Source organism: Solanum lycopersicum, chromosome 1 (assembly GCF_036512215.1).
Source record: "Solanum lycopersicum chromosome 1, SLM_r2.1".
Classification (NCBI taxonomy): domain Eukaryota; kingdom Viridiplantae; phylum Streptophyta; class Magnoliopsida; order Solanales; family Solanaceae; genus Solanum; species Solanum lycopersicum.
In genome coordinates, this window is record NC_090800.1 from 59052416 (window position 1) to 59076319 (window position 23904).

Here is a 23904-nt window from a genome sequence, read left to right on the forward strand (position 1 = left end):
ACATTTATATGAAAGAATTAATTTTCTATTTTAATTAGAATTCTAAATTAAAACTCAACATTTACATGAAAGAATAAATTTTCTATTTTAATTAGAATTCTAAATTAAAACTCAACATTTACATGAAAGAATGAATTTTCTATTTTAATTAGAATTCTAAATTAAATCTCAACAGTTACATGAAAGAATTAATTTTCAATTTTAATTAGAATTCTAAATTAAATCTCAACATTAACATGAAAGATTTAATTTTCCATTTTAATATTCTCTTAGTTAACCGAAGCGTTGGGGGTTCGAGCCCCCACAACCCCTTTGATTTTTAAGAAATTAAGTTCTCTACAATAGGGAGGTGGTGGGTCAGAACCCCCTTATTTTTCTTTTAATTTCGCTGAGGAGGAGACTGTTAGGTGGTGTGTTCAAACCCCCATAATCCCTCTATCTTGTTTCTTTCTTCTTCTTTTTTTACAAAAAAACGAGTGGCAGTGAAGTTGTGGGATCGAATCCCCACATCCTCACTTTATTTCCTTATTTATTTTCGCATCCCCCTTAATCGCTGAGGTTGTGGGTTCGATCCCTACACTTCGCATCTACCCCCTTTTTTTTCCTCTTCCTCACGCATACAGGGAGATCATGGTTCGAACCCCACGCCTCCCATTTATTTGTTTACTTGATTTTTCTTCTCCTCCCCATAGGTTGCGAGTTGGATTCCCCCCAGCCCCATTTTTTTTCCTTTCGCGCGAACATCAATATCCAGAGGTTCGATTCCCCCCAACCTCTTTTCTTTTCCCTTTTTTCCTTTTCTCCCTCGCGATAACCAGCATGTATGTGGTTCGATTCCCCTAGCCACTTTTTTTTTCCTCAGCCTTCTCAACATGTGAGGTCTTGGGTTCAATTCCAATTGACCTCACTTATTTATTTCCTTTTTTTACAACTCAGAATTTAACCTTATGGGACGGTATGAAATCTTGATTTTTTTTTATTCATCACTCATTTTTAGTCACTCTTTAATGAGTTTACTTAGTTAGAAGAGTGTTTTTCAAACAAACATTCTTCGTTCATGAGTTTACTTATATAAAAGAGTGATATTCAACCCAAAATTTTTCATTAGAATGAACACCACATTGCACACACATTAGACACATAAAATACACAAAAAACACATGAACATTCAACCCCAAAAAAGTCGCTCTAGCCACTGCCCACAATGCACACGCTACTCCAAATTTTTTGTTACACTTTGAATATTGTTTTCATAATTTTTGTCCAATAAAACATGTTCACAATTAATATAAATACATAATTCATACCTAAATCTAGCAGCACAACATACCCATCCTACGAATTTGTTTGAGTGCTAATAACAAGGACATACAAAGGGGAACAACCGTAGTTTTCAAGACTTGAGAATCGTTCGAAGGAAAATACTCTTGTAGAAAGAATTCCAAGAGATAAACCCATACCTTTTGACGTTGTTCAAGATTAAAGTTGCTGCCCAAACTTGTCTCCAAAACCACTCCCAATTCACCTGAAGTGCCACCACCAACTCGACGCAAATCTCCCTTGCCTTAACGTTTTTTATTAACCTGCTTCCTTAGACTTTTTGGTGAGTTCTTCAAGTGTGAAGAATCTTTTTATAAAAAAAAGTTTCTGTTTTTTCACGTTAATTGGCAGAGAGAACAAGACAGTATTTTTTAAACATGGATAGGTGACAAACGTGATTAGGAGAGTGTTAGCATAGGTTTAGGAGTATTAATTCAAGACTTAGTCAACATAGGATTTAGTTAAATTAATACAAATCTTATTTATTTTAATTAATACATGAAAGGACCATTATGCCCTTATAATTTTAGATTTTTAAATAATAATTAAATCACCTTAAGTATTTGTCTATTCGATTTTTTTAGGATTGTTACAGGTCTCATATATATCCACAAGGGAAATCATATCAACATAACATATAATTTCTCATATTTCGCATAGATAGCCATAATTGGCTTCACATTATAAAAACATTCAAAAATCAGCTTCACACATATTTATCAAACCATAAAACCAAGATAAGAATCAAGAATAACCATTACTCCCTCAAGCATAGATGACCATCTCATCCAAGCAATCATATCTAAAATACTACTAGATAAGAAAACATAACAGAGAGATCTTATAGAGTTAAGTTCTATGGCACGATATGAGAATGATGCAGAAGGAAAACTCTATCGTCCTATATTCTCTAGCTCATAGATGTGTCGCGTTTCAACACAGATGATCGAGAGTCTACTAGACGTGGAAATGTGAGACTTTTAGAACCTATAACCACTTTCATAAACCTCATTACCTAATACCACGTTTGTCACATGGGGGGAGTACCCCTCAGATGTAACATGGTGTACTTGACCTCTTGGAGGACTTATATAATCCCATAGTAATAATTCATCGCACTTTCATAGGTAAATTTAGCCAAAAATTTAAAATTTTCTTAGCACATCATATGCTAGAAAATTACTTCATATATATATCTATATATATAATATCATCATACTTAGATAAGCCTCTAGTCTCATTTTCTCATCCTACACTCAACATTATAAAAGTACATTAAGGACACGACCCTTATAAAACAAATCATTAGTACAATAATGCTACACTTTATAGTAAACCATAATGCAGGAGATCATTTGACTTAAGGATTCATTTCCTTGAGCTTGTGAATCACATATAATGCTCCTCAACCATAGAGACATTCTTTTAAGCATCCATAACCTAAATTTTTTTATAAAAATTAGAGAAGAATGGAGTTAGTAAAAGAATGCACCAAGTATTGCAACCATGCAAACAATGCTTTTAAAGGAGACATTTTCTTGAAATCATACTTCATAATTTTTCGAGCAAATCTTCATAAAACATTTATAGTGTATCATTTATATAATTTACATATTTCATATATATATTTCCAAATGCCAAACATCATATAAAATCACACATAAAATTTAACACACATTTAGGGTCACTTTACAGTAATCTGTTTCCTCTTTACAGTGAACCCTTTTCTTCTTACTTCCTATTTCCCAAAGTAACCCTCTATTGATGCTTGGTATAATGCACCACCATAAGGCCACAAAGAAAGCATACATACAACCTACATAATCCAACACATACCGTAATACGAGTATAATAGATCATAGACACTTTTAAGTCAAGACTGTAATGGAATTTATAATAAGCTACATCATCTAGCACATCTATTCACTTCACTTCAAATACAAAATTATAAAACCTTACTCACAATCAATATCTAAGTCCATTAGTTCAATGTACATTTTAAGCCCCATAACCTGATACATACTTATTAAACCTATCATGAGATCACAAGCCTTAACAAAATATTTCATATATCAACAGTTCCATATATACTACTTCATTTATGTTAACAATACCTTCATCATATAATCATTAAGACCAACTTATGCAAATAAGAATAAAACCACATCAAATATACTTATACCATGCACATCTTCATATCCTGTACACAAATACTACAAAGTCATGCATAAGGAACATGTACAAAGAAACATTCATTAGAATTCCTTCATAGAACTCCCTAAAAATCTAGTTGCGCAATGTCTAGATGGGTTTATTTCATTCACCTATCCTATGTAATCTCCCTTAGGTCATCCTAGTTACGTGTCCACATAGGACTCTGGATTAGTTGATCCACCTAGATAGATATGTAAGAAAGGTTACCCATTAGGCAAGTGTTAACCCTTTTTTTTAGTGTGGGAGTAGAACACCAAATTCCATGTAGCTCACGTGGTCTAATGTCGATTATTGAAACCTCTTTCCCCAATGTAAAAGTAAATCAATAAACTAAATGTATGGATTCTAACTAGGGGTTTTATTGAGGGGTTTTCTACATAGTGTGACGGAGAGTATGAAACTTCTCTTTGACAATACACTGGTGGAATCTTAAGGGATGGTTCTAGTAGGGTTCTTTTGTGATTCTGTTTATTATATCTCATGTATGTTAATCTATGTATGATCTATATGAATATAGAAGATCATGATGAAATATGAGATTATGAATGTATGTATGAAGTAGGTTTGTTAATGTGATACTTAGTTTTGAATAAGGTTAGGGAATTCTATTCTTTGCATTGCACAAGTATTGCTTGGGTTTTGTATATGTCGGGACTATATCATGTTGCGTTGGATTATGTTTATTATTTTATGTGTATATTGGATTTACTTGGTAAAAACATATTTTGACTAAAATGTCCTTTTAAACATGGATTGATGATTTTTATGCATAAAAGCTATATTTAGGACAATTAATGTAACAACCCATATGTTTTTCCTTTTTTTTCAAACAAAGTATGTTCGGTCCATTGAGTAATCAACGTCGCTTTTCAAGGATACATAGAAGTTGCTTCTCAAAGTTGGTGAGTCCTCATATCTGAGGATAAGAGCTTTATGATATACCTTTTAGTTCTTTGCTTATGTTCGAAGACATTATTGTATTTCCTCATTCTAGAATCCTTGTTGATGTAAGGGATAATCCAAAATTTACATATCCTATGTTAAATGGTATTGAGTGACGAATTTATACTCTATTTTCATTTATGAAGTGAAGTTGAACATCCAAAGTAAATTTTATAATTTTTTTCCATATATTTATTATATGATACATGCATTGACAAATGCTAAGGGCTTTTGTAAGTCTTCTCGGGGATGAAGAAGCCTGTTACGACTAAGGGGTGCTCCTCGATCGTTACAAACATGGTAATAGACTATAAGGTTGAGAATAAATTAGGATTGATGTTACAAATGACACCCTTAGGTAGAGTCTTGTACATGGGATTCATAACTCTATCTAGTACTTTCTTCTAATCCTTTTCTTGTGCTTATAGACAATGAATGAAAGAAGGAACAATGCTAGATGGGACGAAGAGGACAATGTGAATGAGGGGATTCCCCCTCAAGCTCCTTAAAACCCTCAAGTTCCGATTGAAGAAGGTGCTATGTCTAAATTTGAAATAAGAGCGGCTAGTCATAACTTGACTCTAGTGTATGTAACGTCTGTTGGTATTCAAGGGTACAAGTGAATCCCAATGCTAGCACTATCGAATCTACGATCAAGGATTTCATGAGGATGAATCCCTCTTACATTCTTTGGCTCGAATGCTAGCACTATCCAACGTGTTGTCTCGAGGCGTGAAAAACATGATATCATAGCACATAGTTCAAGTGTCCTAGAGAGTCTATGAAGGCATATCTTTACAGTCCTAGTAATTAGTGTGAAGTGTTCAACATCTCTAATTAGGAGTCTACAATATTTAGGAATTTCGTCACTTCTTTCATACTCATTTTATGGATTAGAGTTTATCTCTAAAAGTCTCTCTCTATTCCTTCTTGCGCGTATTTAAAATAACCATGACTTCATGAAGAGCCGCACGAAGTCACCCAGCTAGTAAAAATGTTGAACCTTATGAATAAGAGTTACCCAATGCATTTGAAATTCAACATCAAGGGGAAGTTACAAACGCTGAGTTCCATGAGGTTATTAGGATGTGGAGTCAGGCTGTGACTTACTAGGGTTGTCAAGAAAGATGAGCTCAACCAGAAAGGGTTGACACTTCCAGGATTCTGGCGTTCTTGAGAACGAATCGTCCCAGTTTCACTAGTTAGAGCACTACTGAGGACCGAGAAAACATTCTAGAGGAGTTGAAGAAAGCTTTTGATGTGATTTATGTTGTGGATGTTGAACAGTCGAATAAGTTGCATACCAACTGAAGAATGCGGTTAGGATTTGGTTGGATCAGTGGAATGGGGGTAGAGATGATAATGCACCACATCCGAGCTGGGCTTGTTTTGAAGAATCTTTCTTGGGGCATTTCATTCCCCGAGAACTAAAACAAGTTAAGGTACTGGAGTTCCTTACACTAAAATAGGACTCATTTTAGTGTATATGAATATGCATCAAAGTTCACCTAGCTATCCAGCTATGCTTCTGAAATGGTTGTTTGTCGCTGGCTTGGGTCGTTCATCAAGAAAATGGGGAAGAGTTGCAACATTCATCGGTGATATAAACGTATAAAAATTGTTGTTTTATGTGCAGAAAGTAGAAGAGGAGAAGCTGAAAGACAAAGAAGAGTATAAAATCAAGAAAGCTTAGACTAGGAATGAGTCTAGGTAATAGAAGGATGGTTTTGAATTTGTCAGAGTTCAAGAAATAAGTGGGCCCTTCACCATCATTGTTTAGTGCTCGTGCACCTAGAAATAAAGGTGAGCATCTTGCTCCGAATTCGCAGAACTTCAGATCTAGACAATGAAGTCTCAAGAAAGTGTGGTACAAGGAGATAGTTTGGCTCGTGCATGTTCTAGGTATGGTATTTGCCAACCAGATAATGTCATGATAGCCAAACATATTGCTTTAAGTGTAGTCAAGTTGGTCAATTCATGAAGGTTTTCCTAAGAACAAGTTAGGTACTGGAAATCAGAGTAAGAGAGCTTAATCTTAATCAGTTGATCCACAAGACAAGGTTGCACGTAGAGGTGCAACTTCTGTAACCCAGGAGCACGTTTATCTTTTGTAACTCCTTGTATTGCAAATCACCTTGAGGTTCTTCCTGAAAAACATTGTCAACCTTCTTATGTTTCTACCCCTGTCAGAGAGTCTATTCTAGCGGAAATAGTCTATCCTGATTGTCCTATTTTTATCAATCACAAGAATACCATCACTGATCTAGAAAAGTTTGACATGGTAGATTTTGATGTCATTATAGATATAGATTGGCTTCATTCATGTTTTCCGTCAATATATTGTAGAACTCGAGTTCTCAAGTTTTAGATCCCTAATGAGAAAGTCATAGAGTGGAGTCGTACTACATCTGTGCCTAAGGGTTGTTTAATTTTTTACATAAAAGAGAGTAAGTTAGTTTTAAAACAATGTATTTCATACTTAGTATGAGTTAATAACTTGAGTGTTGCGGTACCTTTGCTTTAGTCAGTTCCTATAGTAAAAGAAATTATACCAGTCTTTCCTAATGATCTAACCAGAGTCCCTCCTGAGAGAGAAATAGACTTCGGCAGAGACATCATCCCAGATACTCGTCCTACCTATATTATTCCATATAGAATGACACCTATAGAGCTATATGATTTGAAGGAACAATTGAAAGAACTGTTAGATAAGTGTTTTATTCGATTAAGTATCTTACTTTGGGGTGCTCCGGTCTAGTTTGTGAGAAAGAAAGATGGTCCCTTAGGATATGTGTAGACTAATTTGAATAAGGTTAACATCAATAATAAGTATCCTCTTCTAAGGATAGATGATATTTTCGACCAAATTAGGGTTCTTCTTACTTCTCAAAGTTTAACCTCAGATCAGGCTGCCATCAGTTGAAAGTTAGGGAATGTGATATTCCAAAGACAACTTTTAGAACAATATGTCAGACGAAATTTGATCTGAGATCAGCCTGCCATCAGTTTTTTTCATATCCTTCGTGTTGACTAATGCACCAGCTATGTTCATAGATCTTATGAACAAAGTCTTTAAGACATCTTTAGATTTTTTTTGTTATCCTCTTCATTGATGACATATTATTCAATTCAAGGAAAGAAGAATATCATGCTAGTCACCTTAGAATAGTCCTTCACAATTTGAAAGATAAGGAGTTGTATGCCAAGTTCTCCAAGTGTGAGTTTTTGGATTGAGCGTGTGGCATTCTTAAGCCAAATAGTTTTTGGTGATGGAATTAGAGTGGATACCCAAATGATAAAAGAAGATGAAAGTTGGCCTAAAAACATGTGTCCAACTAATAATAGGAGTTTCTTGGGTTTGGCTAACCCATATAGAATGTTTGTTGAGGTTTTTTCATCTATCTTCTCTCTCTTAAACATGTTGATTCAGATGATCATTAAATTTTAATAGTCTTCATCTTGTGAGAATAACATTCAGAAATTGATAAAGAGGTTGACTGCTACCTCAGTTTGACCTTACCAGAGGGGACTCAACATTTTTTGGTTTATTGTGATGCATCTATAGTTGTGTTGGGATGTGTGTTAATGCTGATTGGGAACGTTATAGGTTATGCCTCAAGACGGTTAAAGGTTCATGAGAAGAATTATCCAACCCATGACTTAGAGTAGGATTTCACCTTGAAGATATGTCTTCACTAATTTTAGGGGTTTCATATTTTCATATTCACTTACCACAAGATCCTACAATATGTGTTCACACAGAACGAGCTAAATCTCAGACAGAGGCAGTGGTTAGAACTACTCAAAGATTATGACATGGATATTCTTTACCACCCAAGTAAGGTTAATGTGGTTGTTGATGGTTTAAGCAAGTTCTCCATGGGATTACCTCCCATTTTACGGAATAAAAGGGGGACGTAGAAAAATATGTGCACATACTTCGATTCCTGGAAGTCTTACTTTTGGATTCCACAGAAGGAGGAGTAATGGTGACTAATGGGTCTGAATTATCACTAGTCTCAGAGGTGAAACAAAAGCAAGATCAAGACCCCATTTTTCTTGAATATCAAGCGAATTTTTCATAGGAAAAGTATATTGGTATTTCAACAAAGGGGAAGTGGTGTGCTGAAGTATCATGGCAGGTTGTGTTTACCTAGTGTTGATGGACTCCAATAAAGGATCATATAGGAAGATCATATCTCCTGATATTCCATTAATCTAGGTTCCACAAATATGTAACGCAATTTGTGTGAGGTATATTTGTGAAAATGGATGAAGCAGGATATTGCGGTGTTTGTTTTTAAGTTCCCTTATCGCGAGCAAGTGAAATTGAACACCAAAGGTATAGAGGTTTGACTCATAATATATAACTTCTTGAATGGAAGTGGGATAAGTTTAATATGGACTTCATCACACGCTTTCTAAGGTTTCAGAAACAACATCATTCAATTTCGGTGATTGTCGATACAATGACAAAATCAACGCACTTCTTTCTAGTAAAAACCACACATTCGCAGGAAAATTACACATGGTTATATATTCAAGAAGTGTCAAGACTATGGATTCAAAATTTCAATCATTTTAGATAGCGGTGCAAAATTTACTGCACTGTTCTAGAAGTCTTTCAAGAAAACTTTTGGTTCAAAAGGTGAACTTAAGAAGTGCCTTTCATCTTCAGATGGATAGGCAAGTGGAGCATACTATCCATACCTTAGAAGAAATGTTGAGATATTGTATGATTGATTTTAAGGGGAATCAGGATGATCACCTACCTCTCATTGAGTTAACTTACAACAACATCTACCATTCGAGCATGTAAAGGGGTCCATTTGAAGTTTTTTATGTGATAAGATGCAGATCTCCTATTAAGTGGTTCGAAGATAATTAGGAAGGCTTGATATGACCAGATATAGTTCACCAAGATATGGAGAAGCTGAAGGTTATTAAAGAGACATTAAAAACGACACATAGACGTCAAAATTCCAACACAAACGTTAGGATAAGGCCGTTGGATTTTGAGGTGGATGATTTTGTATATCTTAAAGTTTCACCCATGAAGGCTGTTATGAAGTTTTGTAAAAAGGGGAAACTTAGTTCCCAGTATATTATTCCTTATAGGATATGCAAGAAAAATGTCAATGTAGCTTATGTGTTAGAACTACCTCAAGAGTAAGCAGCGGTTCATCCAGTATTTCATGTTTCTGTGTTGAAGAAGAGCATTGGATGATTGTAGCAACGGATAATGTTAGGGTAAAGGATAGCGTAACCTATGAAGAGATTATAGTTCAGATGTTAGATTGTCAAGTTCGCATGTTGAGAACAAAGGTGGTAGCTTTGGAGGAAACTATTTGTTGAAGAAGCGATTGGGGAAGCTCAAGACGATATGAAGAACAAATGTCCACAACTCTTTAAATACTGAGAGAACGCACATCAAGGTACTAATTCTCCTCTTGGTACATTATAATTTATTGGTAAGCATGTTATTACTTTTTTTATTGCCGAGTGTTAAACTTGAATTTACTATTCTTATCTTAGTGATACAAATCTCATTCGAGGACAAATGTTTCAAGGAGGGAGATAGTGTAACATCTCGTAACTGAAAATAAACATGAAGAAGCCAAGAAATAAATAATAATAACTTTTGGAAAGAAAGGGAAAATTCTGGAAAAAATTCCTAACTTTGGGAAGTGAGTTCGGTCATTTTCAAATAGCAATAACTTCTACCTCAACATGAGTTAGGGTAGTTTTTGATATTGTTGGAAATACCTTTGAAAGATAATTTCTACTATGCCGAGTTTGCACAATTTAGATATAGTATAAGGAAAATATGCCACTTTGAAGTTTGGCTATTGAAGTTAGAAAAGTACAATTCTAGATAAAAGAGAAGTAGAAAAAGGGAGAAGGATCAAGGTTTCACCAAGAAGGCCAAGAAATTGCGAATGGAATTCGTCGGGCTGATCCCTATTAATGTATGTGAGATGTTTTTTAAGTTGGGTTAGTTAACCCAAACACCAACTTATTTAATTCAAATATTTTTAGTATATTGAATGATGAAAAGTGATGTTTCTGAAGAACATTGTTGAATTGTTGTGGTTGAGTTGTTGCATGCTTAGAGTTTATCTAATTGGTGTTTCTTGATTGTTTTTCGAGTTGAACCTATTGGATATTGAGGTTATAATCATTCTTAGTGTTTGGAGAAATAACCACGAAATGTTACAGGGCTTAGAGATGAATATCTACGAAGAAAAGTCAAAATTCTCGTCCGTACAGCCCTAGGGCGCCACGTCTTCCATAGACCCACTAAAAAGTCTCTGTCTATAGGTCCTTGGGGCGGCAGTCCAACAAAAGCGCCGAAACTTGGCATCTTATGAGCGCTAAGGATGCCTTAACACCTTTTTTATTCCCCATCTTTTCGTACTAGTTCATAAGTGATGTACCCATGTTTCATAGTTGATTCCAATACTCTAAGGTAAATCTAAATATCATGAAATCATCCATAAACATGAGATCGTGGACCTTGAATCTAAATCAAACTCAAGGAGAGTTAATATGAAGGTAAAAGAATTTAAGAGTCAAGTCTAAAAGTCAAAAACCAAGTTAAAGTAAGTTCTTAAACATTCCAAAAGTCTTTAACAAACCTTTTATCTTTTTTATGGCTCACGTAGCAATTTAACAAATGAGTAAAGGTTTGAGTTTATTTCCCAAAAGTTATAACGAAACTAAGTATTCCCTAATAGTTACAAATGTTTTTCACATTTTGAGCCAGAAACGAAGCTAGACTTCCAACAGAGCCTTTGGCTAGTTTTAGTAAAGAGGAAACTATGATTTCCAAAAGAGCTTTTATACTTAAGTTTGAGCAATTACCTCAAACCAGGGAATTAGTTTGTTTTAAAAACACATGAGCTATGTTTTCTTGGATTAGTATTGACCACCTATATGGGGATGCGATTTCATATTAACTCAAGCTTTCATAAACAAGGTAGCCGAAATGGACACAAGAAGGGTCATATTTAATAGATAATTCCTTAGTGTTTTTAAGCATAGACTAGTAGATCCACATAGTAGTTTAGGTTCTATACAAACGGCAAGGTATAGGACAATTTTGTTGCAACGTGAGGTAAGACGTTGTACCATAGCTTAGGCTCGTAGTGATGGTTTGTTGGTTAGAGAATCTCCCAAATAAACTATATTCCTTCCATATATAAGTAAAATTAAGTTTTGTATCACATATTGTTTAACTAATTAAGTTATTTTGTTGTTTTAAAATCTTTATATGCATATTGCATGTGTGTTTATTGCTTTATATTAAGTTCAGTATTTCATGAGTTGAGTAGAGGCAAGGTAAGTTTTCTTTTAATTCTTGTCAAGCTTACGTTTTGTTAGAATTCCAAATTGCATACTCGTACATTCAATGTGTTGACGCCAAATGGACTACATAGTCTTAAGATGCAGACCAAGGTAACAAGGATTAGTATCAAGCATTTCATTGATCTAGTTTTAGCACTAGAGCCAATGGTGAGCCTCTTTTCATTCTGGTTGACTCTTTTATTGTTTTTCATGTTTTTGCTTATAGAAGTTGTGAGGTTTGTCCAAATATTCATGTTAGTATTATCGAGGCTTTGCAGATGTACAGTCAATTAGATAGTCAGTTTTGTGTCTCTCTTTATCTTAAATTTTAGATATTTTATTTTGAGACTTATGTGTCATTTTTTCCTAGAGATTTAGTTTAAAGTTATTCTTGTGAGAATTATTCTTTATTATTATTGAGTTAATTCTTCCGCTGAGTTAAGCAAGCTAGTTCAAGGATTCGCTCAAGGACAACGATGATCATTAGGTGTCGTCCATGTCCTGGGTGTAGTTTCGGGGCGTGACACCTAGTTGGAATGAGTAATTGCTATAATTGTCATAAGAGTGGAAACATAAAAAGTGCTCAAGAAAGGAAAATAATCAAGAACTAGCAAGTGCGCCAAACCATGATGATCCTAAGACAAATTACTTCTACGCTCTCCAATCCCGAGATGTACAAGAGATATCTGACAAAGTTGTTATCGATATGTTGCAAGCATTTTCAATTAATTTTTATGCATTGTTTGATCCCAGTGCCACTTTTATTTTTTAACTCCTTTAGTGGCTATGATATTTGAGATACTTCACGATGTATTAAATAAGCCCTTCTCGCTTTAAACCTCGGTGGGTGATTCTGTAGTTGCTAAAAAAGTCTATAGAGGGTTGTCCCATTTCATTGCCCAATAGAGTCACATGGGTTGATTTGGTAGAACTTGACATGCTTGACTTGATGTTATTATGGGGATGGATTAATTACATGCTTATTTTACTTTCATTTATTGTAGAACTCGGGTAGAAAAGCTTCAATTTCCTAATAAACCTGAGATGCAATAGAATGAGGGAAATATTGATCCAAGAAGTAGAATCATTTCATATATTAAACCATGTAAGTTTATTGCTAAGGGATGTGCATATCATGTTGTGAGATTTAAGGATCTAGAGTGCAGGGTTAATCCATTAGAATTAGTCCCCGTACTAAATGATCTTATGACAATTTTTCATAATAACTTCCCAGAATTCCTCCTGAATAGGAAATATGTTTTGGTATTGACTTATTACCAGATGTGAAACCCATCTCAATCCTTTCTTACCGAATGGCCGCGGCCAATTTGAAGGAATTAAAGAGTCAACTCAAGGATTTGCTAAATAAGGGTTTTATTCAGCCAAGCATATCTCCAGGGGTGCTACGATATTATTTTTAAGAAGGAAACATGGGTATCTTCGAATGTGTATTACGACCATAAATTTAAAAACTTCACTATAACGAATAAGTATCCACTCCTTAGTACTGATGATTTTTACCAACACCAATGAGCGAGTTAGTTTTTAAAAAGATACTTTAGGTCAATTATCATAAAATTAGGGTGAGAGGTATGGATATTCCATAAACAACATTTCAAACTAGTTATGGTCATTTTGAATTCTTAGTAATGTTCTTTGGTATTAGAAATACCCCAGTAGCTTTAATGGACCTCATGAAGTGAGTTTGGAGAAGTTATCTTTATTTGTTTGTGATTATCTTTATTGATAAAAAAAATCTTTATATACTCTTAGAGTGAGAATGATTATTTGAACTTGTTGAAGGTAGTTTTGCAATTCCTCAAGGAAAACCAACGTTTCTTTGTCACATAGTCTCTACTGAAGGATTTGTGGTTTATTTTGATGCTTCCAAAATATTTCTTGGTTGTATCCTCATGCAACATGGTAAGGTGAGAGAATATGCATGTAGACAACTCAAGGTTCATTAGAAGAACTACTTACCTCATGACCTTGAACTAGTGGCCATAGTGTTTGCTTTGAAAACTTGGAGATACTATCTCTATGAGTTACGTGTTTATGTGTTCACCGATCAGAAGAGTCTCTAGTATGTGTTCAATCGAAGTGGATTTTCATTTGCGCCAAATAAGGTGATTAGAGCTTTGAAGGATTATGATATGAGTGTCCAATATCACCTCCTAAAATCCAATGTGGTTGTGGATGCCTTGAGTCTTGTATCAGTGGGTAGTGTGTCACATGTCGAATAAGAGAAAATGAAGTTAGCCCATGATGTTCATAGGCTAACTCGGTTTGGGGTTCAACTAGAAGAATCTCCAAAAGAGGGTATCATGATCCGTCATAATTCTCAGTCATCTTTTTTTTTTGTTGCTGTGAAGTCTAAATAATATCATGACCCTATCTTGATGGAATTAAAAGTTTCGGTTCCTAATAAGTTTATTGAAAGTTCTCTGAAGGAGAAGATGGGGGTACTTAGGCACAAAGAAAGGTTATGTGTACCGTATATGGATGGCCTAAGGTAAAAAATATTAAAGAAGGCCTATAAGTATCGATATTTATTCTAATCGGGGGGAAACAAAGATGTACCGTGACTTACGTGAGATTTGTTGATAGACATTATGAAAAAAGACATAGCAAAAATCATGGCTAGATGCTCAAATTGCCAACTAGTCAAGGCCGACAATCAAGGACAGGGAGTTATTACTAAAGATATTGATATCCCTACTTTGAAATAGGAAGATGTCAACATGGACATCATGGTATGTTTTCCTCGTACCTATGGCAACATGAGTCATATGGGTTGTTGTGGGTAGGTTGAATAAATCATCCCATTTACTCTCAGTCAAGGTTTCCTATTCAGCAGAAGGGTATGATAGACTGTACATTAAGAAGATCGTAATGTTTCAGGGGGCACCTTTGTCGATCATTTCGGATAGAGGTGCCCAATTTACTTATAACTTTTGGAGGTCTTTCCAAGTTTGTCTTGCTACTCAAGTGAAGCTTAGTATCAAATTTCTTCCACAAACGGATGGTCAAGAAAAACACACCATCCAATTCCTAGAAGACATTTTAAGAGAGTGTCTCATTGACTTCAATGATAATTGGAATGACCACCTACTTTTGATAGAATTTTCCAACAACAATAGCTACTATTTGAGTATCTCTAGGGCACCATTTGAATCACTTTATGGTAAGAGGTGTCAGTCTCATGTTTGCTGGTTTGAGGCTGGTGAATTTGCACTTGTTGGTCTCGACGTAGTCTATGAGGCCACGGGACAATTTTGAATGATTAGATATAGGTTAAAAACACCTTATAGTTCACAAAAACCAGATGCTTTGTTACTAAAATATTATTACTACCTACAAAATTATATTGTCGCTACTTATTTTATTTTAACTAGTAACAATATCAATTGTCTCAAAAGTTATATATATTTTGTAATTGAACAAAATCTAATTTCGTCACCTAATGAATATATATATATATATATATCTATCTTTTTTCAACCCTTGACAGAAGATCACACATTATGCTTTATGCTGCCTTGGGGAATCAAAATCACAACCTTAAGGTTGGATGTGAAACGTGCTTACCATCAGACCAATTCTCTCTTGTTGTTATTTTTTTTTAGTTTATACTTCATTCACTTTTTTAAAATTTACTTTTTTAGAAACAATGTATTATATGATTATATATACTTATTTAAAAATGCATGAAATTTACTACCCACAATTCATTCAAATGTAGATTATATTTGAATTAAACTATGTATTTTTTTCAAATATGTTTAAATATATTCAGTACAATTTTTTTAATTTATTTATTTGTTTTTGTAAACATTTAAAATTATTCAGTATAATTATAAATTTACATAAAATTAAATTTTTTATTTTATTTTAAAAAAACCTTGTTCAAGTTGAACATCGATGCCAATAACTATAGTACTTCACCATAATATATTTGAAATCCTCACTAGTTCATTTATTTTATTTGTGATTTTATTTTTTAGTTTATTTCAATTTTCATACAGATGGAAAAAGTTAATAGAAATTCATGAGATATATTGCACCTTTGCAAAGTCTAAGTTTGTAAGTTGATGTTATTTTTGTATAGTTACTCTACGTACGTATGTGTAACTACTATAAAATATGTACATATTTATATACAAAAGAAAATAGATTGACTTAATCTATGTACTTTACAAATCATAAATCAATTGACATGCATAAAACATAACACATAATTTTTTATCGTGCTTATCAATGAACGTGTATCAAATAAAAAAAGTGCTAAACAAACAAATATTAGTTATCTTGTGGTACAATCGTGCCCACTCATAATACCTATAACCTGAATTGTATTTTTCAAATGATTCATTTTATAATTGCATAATTTAAGAAAATTGATGTATTGAACTTTTTCATTTCACAATATCAACCGAATTCATTGGTCTTAATATTTTCACTTGTCAATTAACGAATGGACTCTGTCTACTTTTGATGAAGCACTTGTATTATTCTTTTTTTAATTTGTCACTTGTAATTATGAAAAATTGTAGAAAAAAATGGTATTTAGCTATGATTTTTTTGGTAGCAAATAGTTTAATTATTCACTACAAATTTTAAGTCATCGCTATTTAACACATTTCATATTTTGTGACAATTATTTTGGTGTCACTATTATCATAGATTGATTAAAGACAATTAAATATTTTCACCAATTATTCATATTATTAGTGACAAAATAAATGTCATAGTTAAATATAATTTTTCATAGCCAAAATTTATAATATTTAACTACCAGCTCTAATTGGTCGATATTGTACAACAATATTTTGAATGAAATTTTTTGTGTCAAAAATTTAATAAATTATAAGACAAAAAATATTTTGTCATTAATTAGATACATTATTAGTGACGAAATAATTTGTAATTTATAAATTTAAATTCGTGATGAACAAAATTTAACAAATAACGTCAATAATTTTTTAGTGGATAACTTTAGAGGACAAAATTTGTTTAGGTTTTTATGTTTTGCAATAAAAGAATGTGTCTCATATATTTAAGCACGAAAAATAAATTTTGTCACTAAAAGAGAATAATTAGTGATGAATTTCATGTCGTAATTTGTCAAAAATTACATACATTATTACTGACGAAGTAACGTGTCACCGATAACTTTAAATTCGTTACCCACACAACTTTAAGAAATGCCGCCAATAATTTTTTGTGGGAATGTTTTTTGGACAAAAATTTGATATGCATTCTTATGTTTCACGAAAACTAAATTTTGTCACTAAAAATGAATAATAAGGGAAGAATAGGATATCATAGCTAGCATTTTTGTACCTATATATCACATTTTTTGTAGTGGATTTCAGTATACCTTTAAGCTTCCTGAGGTTCTTGATCTTGTTTGCACATTTTAGTGATCAGTACCGATAAGGGAAGTGAAGTTTTTCGTTGTTGTGAGCGCATGGGGTCTTGGAAGATATAATCTCCCCCAAATTGAGTTGAATTCTATCAATAATGCAGCCTAGGCATTAGGCCCTTGCAGGCCGTTGGAAAGATTCGTTTTCGAAAGTCATGATTGAGCTATCGATAAAACCAAACTAATATTGAGATGATATTTAAGCTTCTGTTTTCACTTTTTGTGCCTGCTCTCAACCAATTTATGGTATGATATGAAATTAGGTTAGCTAACCATTCTTTCATGTTATCCAATTTTCCTGTTTTGGATAGGTGTTTGCATGCTTATTCCAAATTTTTACGACGACCTAAGAAAGCATTAATACTTTCTGAATCGTGCCGCCCTCCGTTGTACTATTATAGAATCAATTTGTTTGACTGCTTCTATACGTCTCCTTCCCGATGGCATCAGATATTTATATGATGCGCAAACCTCCTGAACCAAATTTTGAATGTACGAGCCACACAACTTAATAAAAAGTTAGAAGTGATAACACCTTAGTGTTCTCATATTTTCCGGATATCTGTCAACCACCGCATCTATGGATAAGAGCTTTTCATAATGAATATTTCTTAATCCACCAGCCTTTGTCGTATTTGATTATTTTTGTCGGGGAATCTACCTATCTTTGCCATTACTATTTGAAGCAAGTTTCTTCATTTGCTTCTATCTATTCGAATCCTTTCATTATGTTTAGCCCTTTTTTTCCCTTAAGAGCTACTAGTTTTTGTGCAACTTTAGATCTGGCCATACCTGCAATCATATTAAGATACAAATGTTGTTAGTAGGATCCATCTAGGTTGTGTTGATGTGTAAACCAAATTAGTTTTGCAAACTATATCTAATATTCAATGAATCAAACTTTGTATGCCGACTTCTACACACATTCTAGATGCAGAGTGGGATGATTTATGACTTAGTCAATTTGAACGACCGCAGAGTGTCCCAGCGGGCCAAATCTGGCTCACCGGATTACTTGATGCCATATTTGTCATTCAAGCTTCCAAAAATCGACCTCACTACCCTTCAAAGTATAGTTTACAGAATTCTCCGTTCAAGTTCTAGTTGGGTTCAGACAAATATCACCTAGGGTATTCATATTTCACTCATTACCATATCAGGAATGTTTAGCACACCTTACTGGGAAAACAAATCTCCAGAAAGAAAATATCACAATTGAAGGAGGGTCATGAAGAACTAACCTTTTCTGCTGATCTGATTTTTTTAATATCTAGAATGGGGTTAATGTAAAAAAAAAGGTAGATGATTAAAGGCATTAATTTAATAAAACATTTCTACATCACACCCAGTTGGCAACGTTAGTTTACTTTCTTCTCAACTGCTTGGGGATAAACAAAGTGATTCTTTTCTTCGCTAAGTCGTACAAAACCTCCATCTTATTGCAAAAGCTAAAAAATGGACATTAGCGCAACCTAAAACCAAGTTGGCACTTCACCAACATAATTTTTATGCCTCAATTCGTTCCCTTTAGAAGCCCTCCACTCATGAATCTACAAAATCAAATCATCCATATTTTAAATAAGATATTAAAAATACTTAAAGGGCTTTGGATTGCCTCCCACACAATGACTTTGTTAACGTTGTGGCATGACGATATTCAACAGTTATTTTTCATCCACGGGTTAACCAATGGTTTAGTTACGGGAGCCTTCCTCAAATGGTGGATGACGACATGATATCAACTCATTGATCTGATCGTCTTGATGCTGAATAGTAATAAATTTTTTATAGTTTTTTCTCATACTACATTTATATGTTATATGTAAGCTCATATTGTATTTGTTTTTGTGCTTGTAGATCCTTGACATACTTGGATATAATGTCTACTTTGAATACTAGTGAGTCCCACTCGTGCGTTTCTAGATTTTATTTATCGGTTCTAGCAATATTATCAAGGTTTTGGGTTACTTCTTTGTTGGGGTGAAGGATTATAAGATCTAGACTTCTATTTTTTGTAGTAATACCTCTGTAGAAGAATTTTAGTAAAGCCTTGTTCGTTATCCATTTAGATGGGAATGGTGCTAATACTTTTGAAATTTAAACCAGATGTCCTCAAGAGTCTCATCCCTTACTTGCTTAATGGTCTAGAGGTTGTCCTTTAGGTGTGAGAGATTCAAGTGGGGATGGTTTGTGTGAAGTTTATAGAGGTTTTCCATTGTTGTTACTCTGTGTGAATAACAGTCAAAAAAACAATGGACCACAAACCTAAAAAATATTTAGTAAAAGTTACATTTCAAAGAATTTAAAACTACAAGTAACTACATTGTCACGTGACACCACTCCTTACAAGCGGGACCATTTTGATTGTTTGATAATTTAGTTTTATTTATCTTAGATCGTGATCAATGACACTACCCTAAAAACTAAGTTTGTACAAATCAATGCTAGTATAGTAACCCATCCAAGGGTTGGGGTAATGTCCCAAGGGAGTGGTAGTGAAAGTAGCAGCTACTTAGAAATTCGTTTTAAATAGTGATAGTTTAAGACATTTTGGAATATTAAAAAAAATATGTTATTTGAGACACCAAAGTGTCAAATATTGAAAAAGGGATTTGTCACAAGAAGTATAATAGAAAAAATAAAAAGTAAAATGAAGTACGGGAGAGAGTTCATGGTGTGTGATCGCTATATATGAAGATAAAATTTGTGGGTACATGCTTTCAGTAGCTAATGTCGCAAGGAAATGGTGGCTTGGCTAAGCTTTTGATTAAAGCGAGTTCCCTCTATTGCAAATTACCCAATATCAAATGGGTTCCTCTCTGACACCCAATCGTCTAAATTATCCAACCTACGCCTTATCTATACTCACTTTTTCAACGGTATTTCTTTGATATGGAACTAGGGCTCACCCTCTCGAGTGAACTTAATGTCAACCCACTACTTTGGGGACCAGTCTAGTGGTCTTAGGTTCGCGACCTTTCTCTCAAGCAAGTTGAAAACACATGGATGATTTTGTAGTTGGAGCTACAAATTCTTTAGCTTATACCATAACCACTAGGACAAATCACGATAAAAATGCAATATAGGCTACAAGCAAGCACGACCTAACAAATTAATCAACCCATTATTTCTAAATCACACCCTAGAATGGTGTTTTTTTCCACACATCAAGAGATAATCAACTATACTAAAATGACCAAGAATTGTGTTTTTTAGCCACACATCAAGAAATAAACAAATAAACATAAAATTATAAACAAATCAAGTTGGTATAAGAGATTAAACATTAAAAATATCAAATAAAGGTAAATGGAGAGGACCTACTTTCAAAATTGGTAGAAGAACTTCTTTCTTCAAGCTTCCTGAAAATCCTCTTTCAACCAGAGAGAAAACATAAGAAGAAAGTATCTAAAATAAAATATCAAGTGTAAAATTATTTAACTCTCTGATTTTCTTTATGTTAATAATAAAAGACTTCAGTATTGATAGATTTCAAAATTGTGCTCGCGATTCTTTTCAGCGCAATTAGTCGTGATTCGCCAAATGATTCGGTGAATCACCCTCTTCAGTTCGTCTCCGCTTGCATGATGCCTTCCTTTTGTATGTGTTCTGCTTCAATTGGAGGTAATCTTCAGCTTCGCGGAATTCGCCGATAGCTCCTTTTAGTCTTCTTTAGATCCTCTTTCTTCATGCTCACTTGCCGTAACATAAGGCAAAACTTGTCTATTCGGCAGATTGCCAAGTGTGCTTTGTGATGCGTACCTCTGTATCTTCAACTCATTTTCTCCCGTTTTCTTTCGTTTTGCACCTAAGTGTTCATGTTCCTACTAAATCCACAAGCACCTGAAAATTAGGAATTTTTTTTATAGAAATATTGATATAAAATAAACAATTTAGGACACTATTTGCATTAAAATAAGGTCCAAGATGAGAACTCATCAAGTATATGATTAGTATTATTTTAAATAATACTTTTAATGGATATTTAATAATCCTAAATTCTATTCTCCATTTGTAGCAATTCATAGTGAAGTCCTACATTAATGTCAATAACGATAAGTTTTTCAAGATAATTTAAATCCATATAACATTATATATTTTTCTGAGAATATTGTGGACTTAGTAGAACACAATCACAAAGAAACATAACTTAGAAGAAAAAGTACAATGGATTTAACGAGGTTCAATTAGGCCTAATCCGCCAAGAAGAGAGCAAAAGGGTTTTTTCACTATGAAAGAAAAGAGGAAATGTTTTCTTACAATTTTTTCAATGAGTTTAGGACTACATTTTATCCTGTACCATGATTTTTAATCCCCAACTCTATATCTATATATAATTTTTAGTTGTCCCAAACCTATAAGGGAAAGGTTCTCCAAATCATAGAAGGACAATATATTCTTTTCCAAATGTATTTGGACAAAAGGTTTTCTAAATCGGAAGGGATTATGAGTATTCTAAAATATACCATGAAAAAAATCATAACACAATGAATAATTATTATAGAATTGATGTCTATGATGCATGAAAAAAGTTTTTACTTTTGAGAGTGAATTTGTTTTCAAGTATTAAAAATAGAATTATTTTTTTCGAATTCAAACCATACATTACATAGAAAGATACAATGGTATTACGTTGGTACAAAACCTGTGTGGTTATGAAGGAATAAAACATATATCCTTTACTAAATTCACCAGATATAGAAGTCTTTCGAACCTTTTATACCCATACAATAAATACTAGATTAATTAACAACCATGTGAGAAGAAATGATGATATGAAATCAAGTCCAAGCTTCGTCTATACATGCATTTTGAATTTTTAAATTGTATTTTTGGATGATAAATATAAAAACCCCATAGGTTATGAAATCTCTAAAAAGTATCCCAATTTCTTATTTTTACAATCATACCGAATAAGTAAAAACTCAGGACAAAACATAAAAGAACAAAGCACTATAAAATATTTGTTCTAAAAATATATAATATTTATCGTTCAAATTTTATGTTTGCTCAATTAAAAGTTAACAATAAAAATGAGTTGTAGTAAACTCTAATTTTGTTCAAGTAATCTTTAATGAAATTGACCATGGTCAATATAATTACTAACTATATCATCATGTTCACATTTTTAAATATTTCATTAGTCCTTTCGTATCCTCGTAAAACATTGTGTAGTTATATCATTACTTATAATATGTGAAATAGAAATTTGTGGGTTTTTAATTGTATTTGAAAAATATGAAATCATGATATCAAATTTTCAAATCAAAAAATTTTGGAGAATTTGAGGTTTAATCTCACATTTTAAAATTAGGAGATGAAATAACTTATCCAAATTCTTATTTTCATCTAATGATTTAAAATTAAAAAAGGAAATCACCTGCCTAAATACCTACAAAATAAACATGGTAAATTTATTAGTTAATTTGTGTGACTATTGAAACTCTAATTTCTTTACTAGAATAGAAAGTCCAAATTTCATTTATCTAAAGATGCTAGAAAGTTTCTAAGAAGTTTGAGTTTCTCAAGAAAATCATTTCACTTGTTATTGAAATCATAAGACATATTGAAGACAACTATTTCTTTATCTTTGATATTTTACTACAACTTTAATTAATTTCGTGTTTACTACTATAAAATGAATAGGCACCATAAAGTTTATTGTAGAAATGTAATATTGGCTATTCCCATATCTTTTATTGCACCACAAGGTGGTGCCTCAATGGTAAGATTTGAAAAATAATCTCTATTGTGTAACATAATTATTATAAGGTGTTCAATTTTTTTCAATAAAGATATGTACATAAAGTTTTTTATCTATTTGGTAATAACTTTTTATTTGATTTTTTCTTCTAGAAATTTGATAAGCATCGCAAAGTTAATCGTATAGACATAATAATCGAAGTTCCTCGATCTTGTGTTGCACCACAAATTGGAAAAAGCAAATGCTCATATTTTTTCAGGTTCGTTTTTAGAATGTTCCTCCAGTTATAAGTTGTTTGTTTTTAATACGTATAAGAAAATATTTAGATGAATAACTAAACAAAAATTTAATGTAAATTTGTTTTTTATAACAAAAAAAATGTTCTTTTAAAATGTTAAAAGATATCATATGTATCATAATTGTTTTAAATATTTCATATGAATAATATAACTACAACTAATAATAAACAACAAACCTAGTGTATATTTTTAAAAGTTATCTTTCTTAGGTTATTTATGAGAACTATTGAAGTCAGACTTTGTATTGTAATGTGCATTATATATAAATTTGGATTTTACCAATTTATAGACTAACAATTTGGTTTCGAAAAACATATAAAACTATTTTTGTCCTATTAGTGTTGTTCATAATAGAAACATAAAAAATAATAGAATTTGTTTAAATGTTGATTGACCTTTTTCCTCCTTTTCTTTCTCTTCTTCTTTATTAAAACATTATCAGCGTCGCATATTTTTTGATAATAGTAATACGATAGAGGGCCTCAGAAAACCATTTTATGTTTTTCTTAGAACAGATAAAGTCATCATAGATAGTATTATATTTCCTTCTATATTTCGGAGAAACTAATTGATTTTTAATGATAATCGTAAAATGATAATATTATCAAGACAATGGATGAAATGAATCTTGATATTTTTATATGACAAATAAT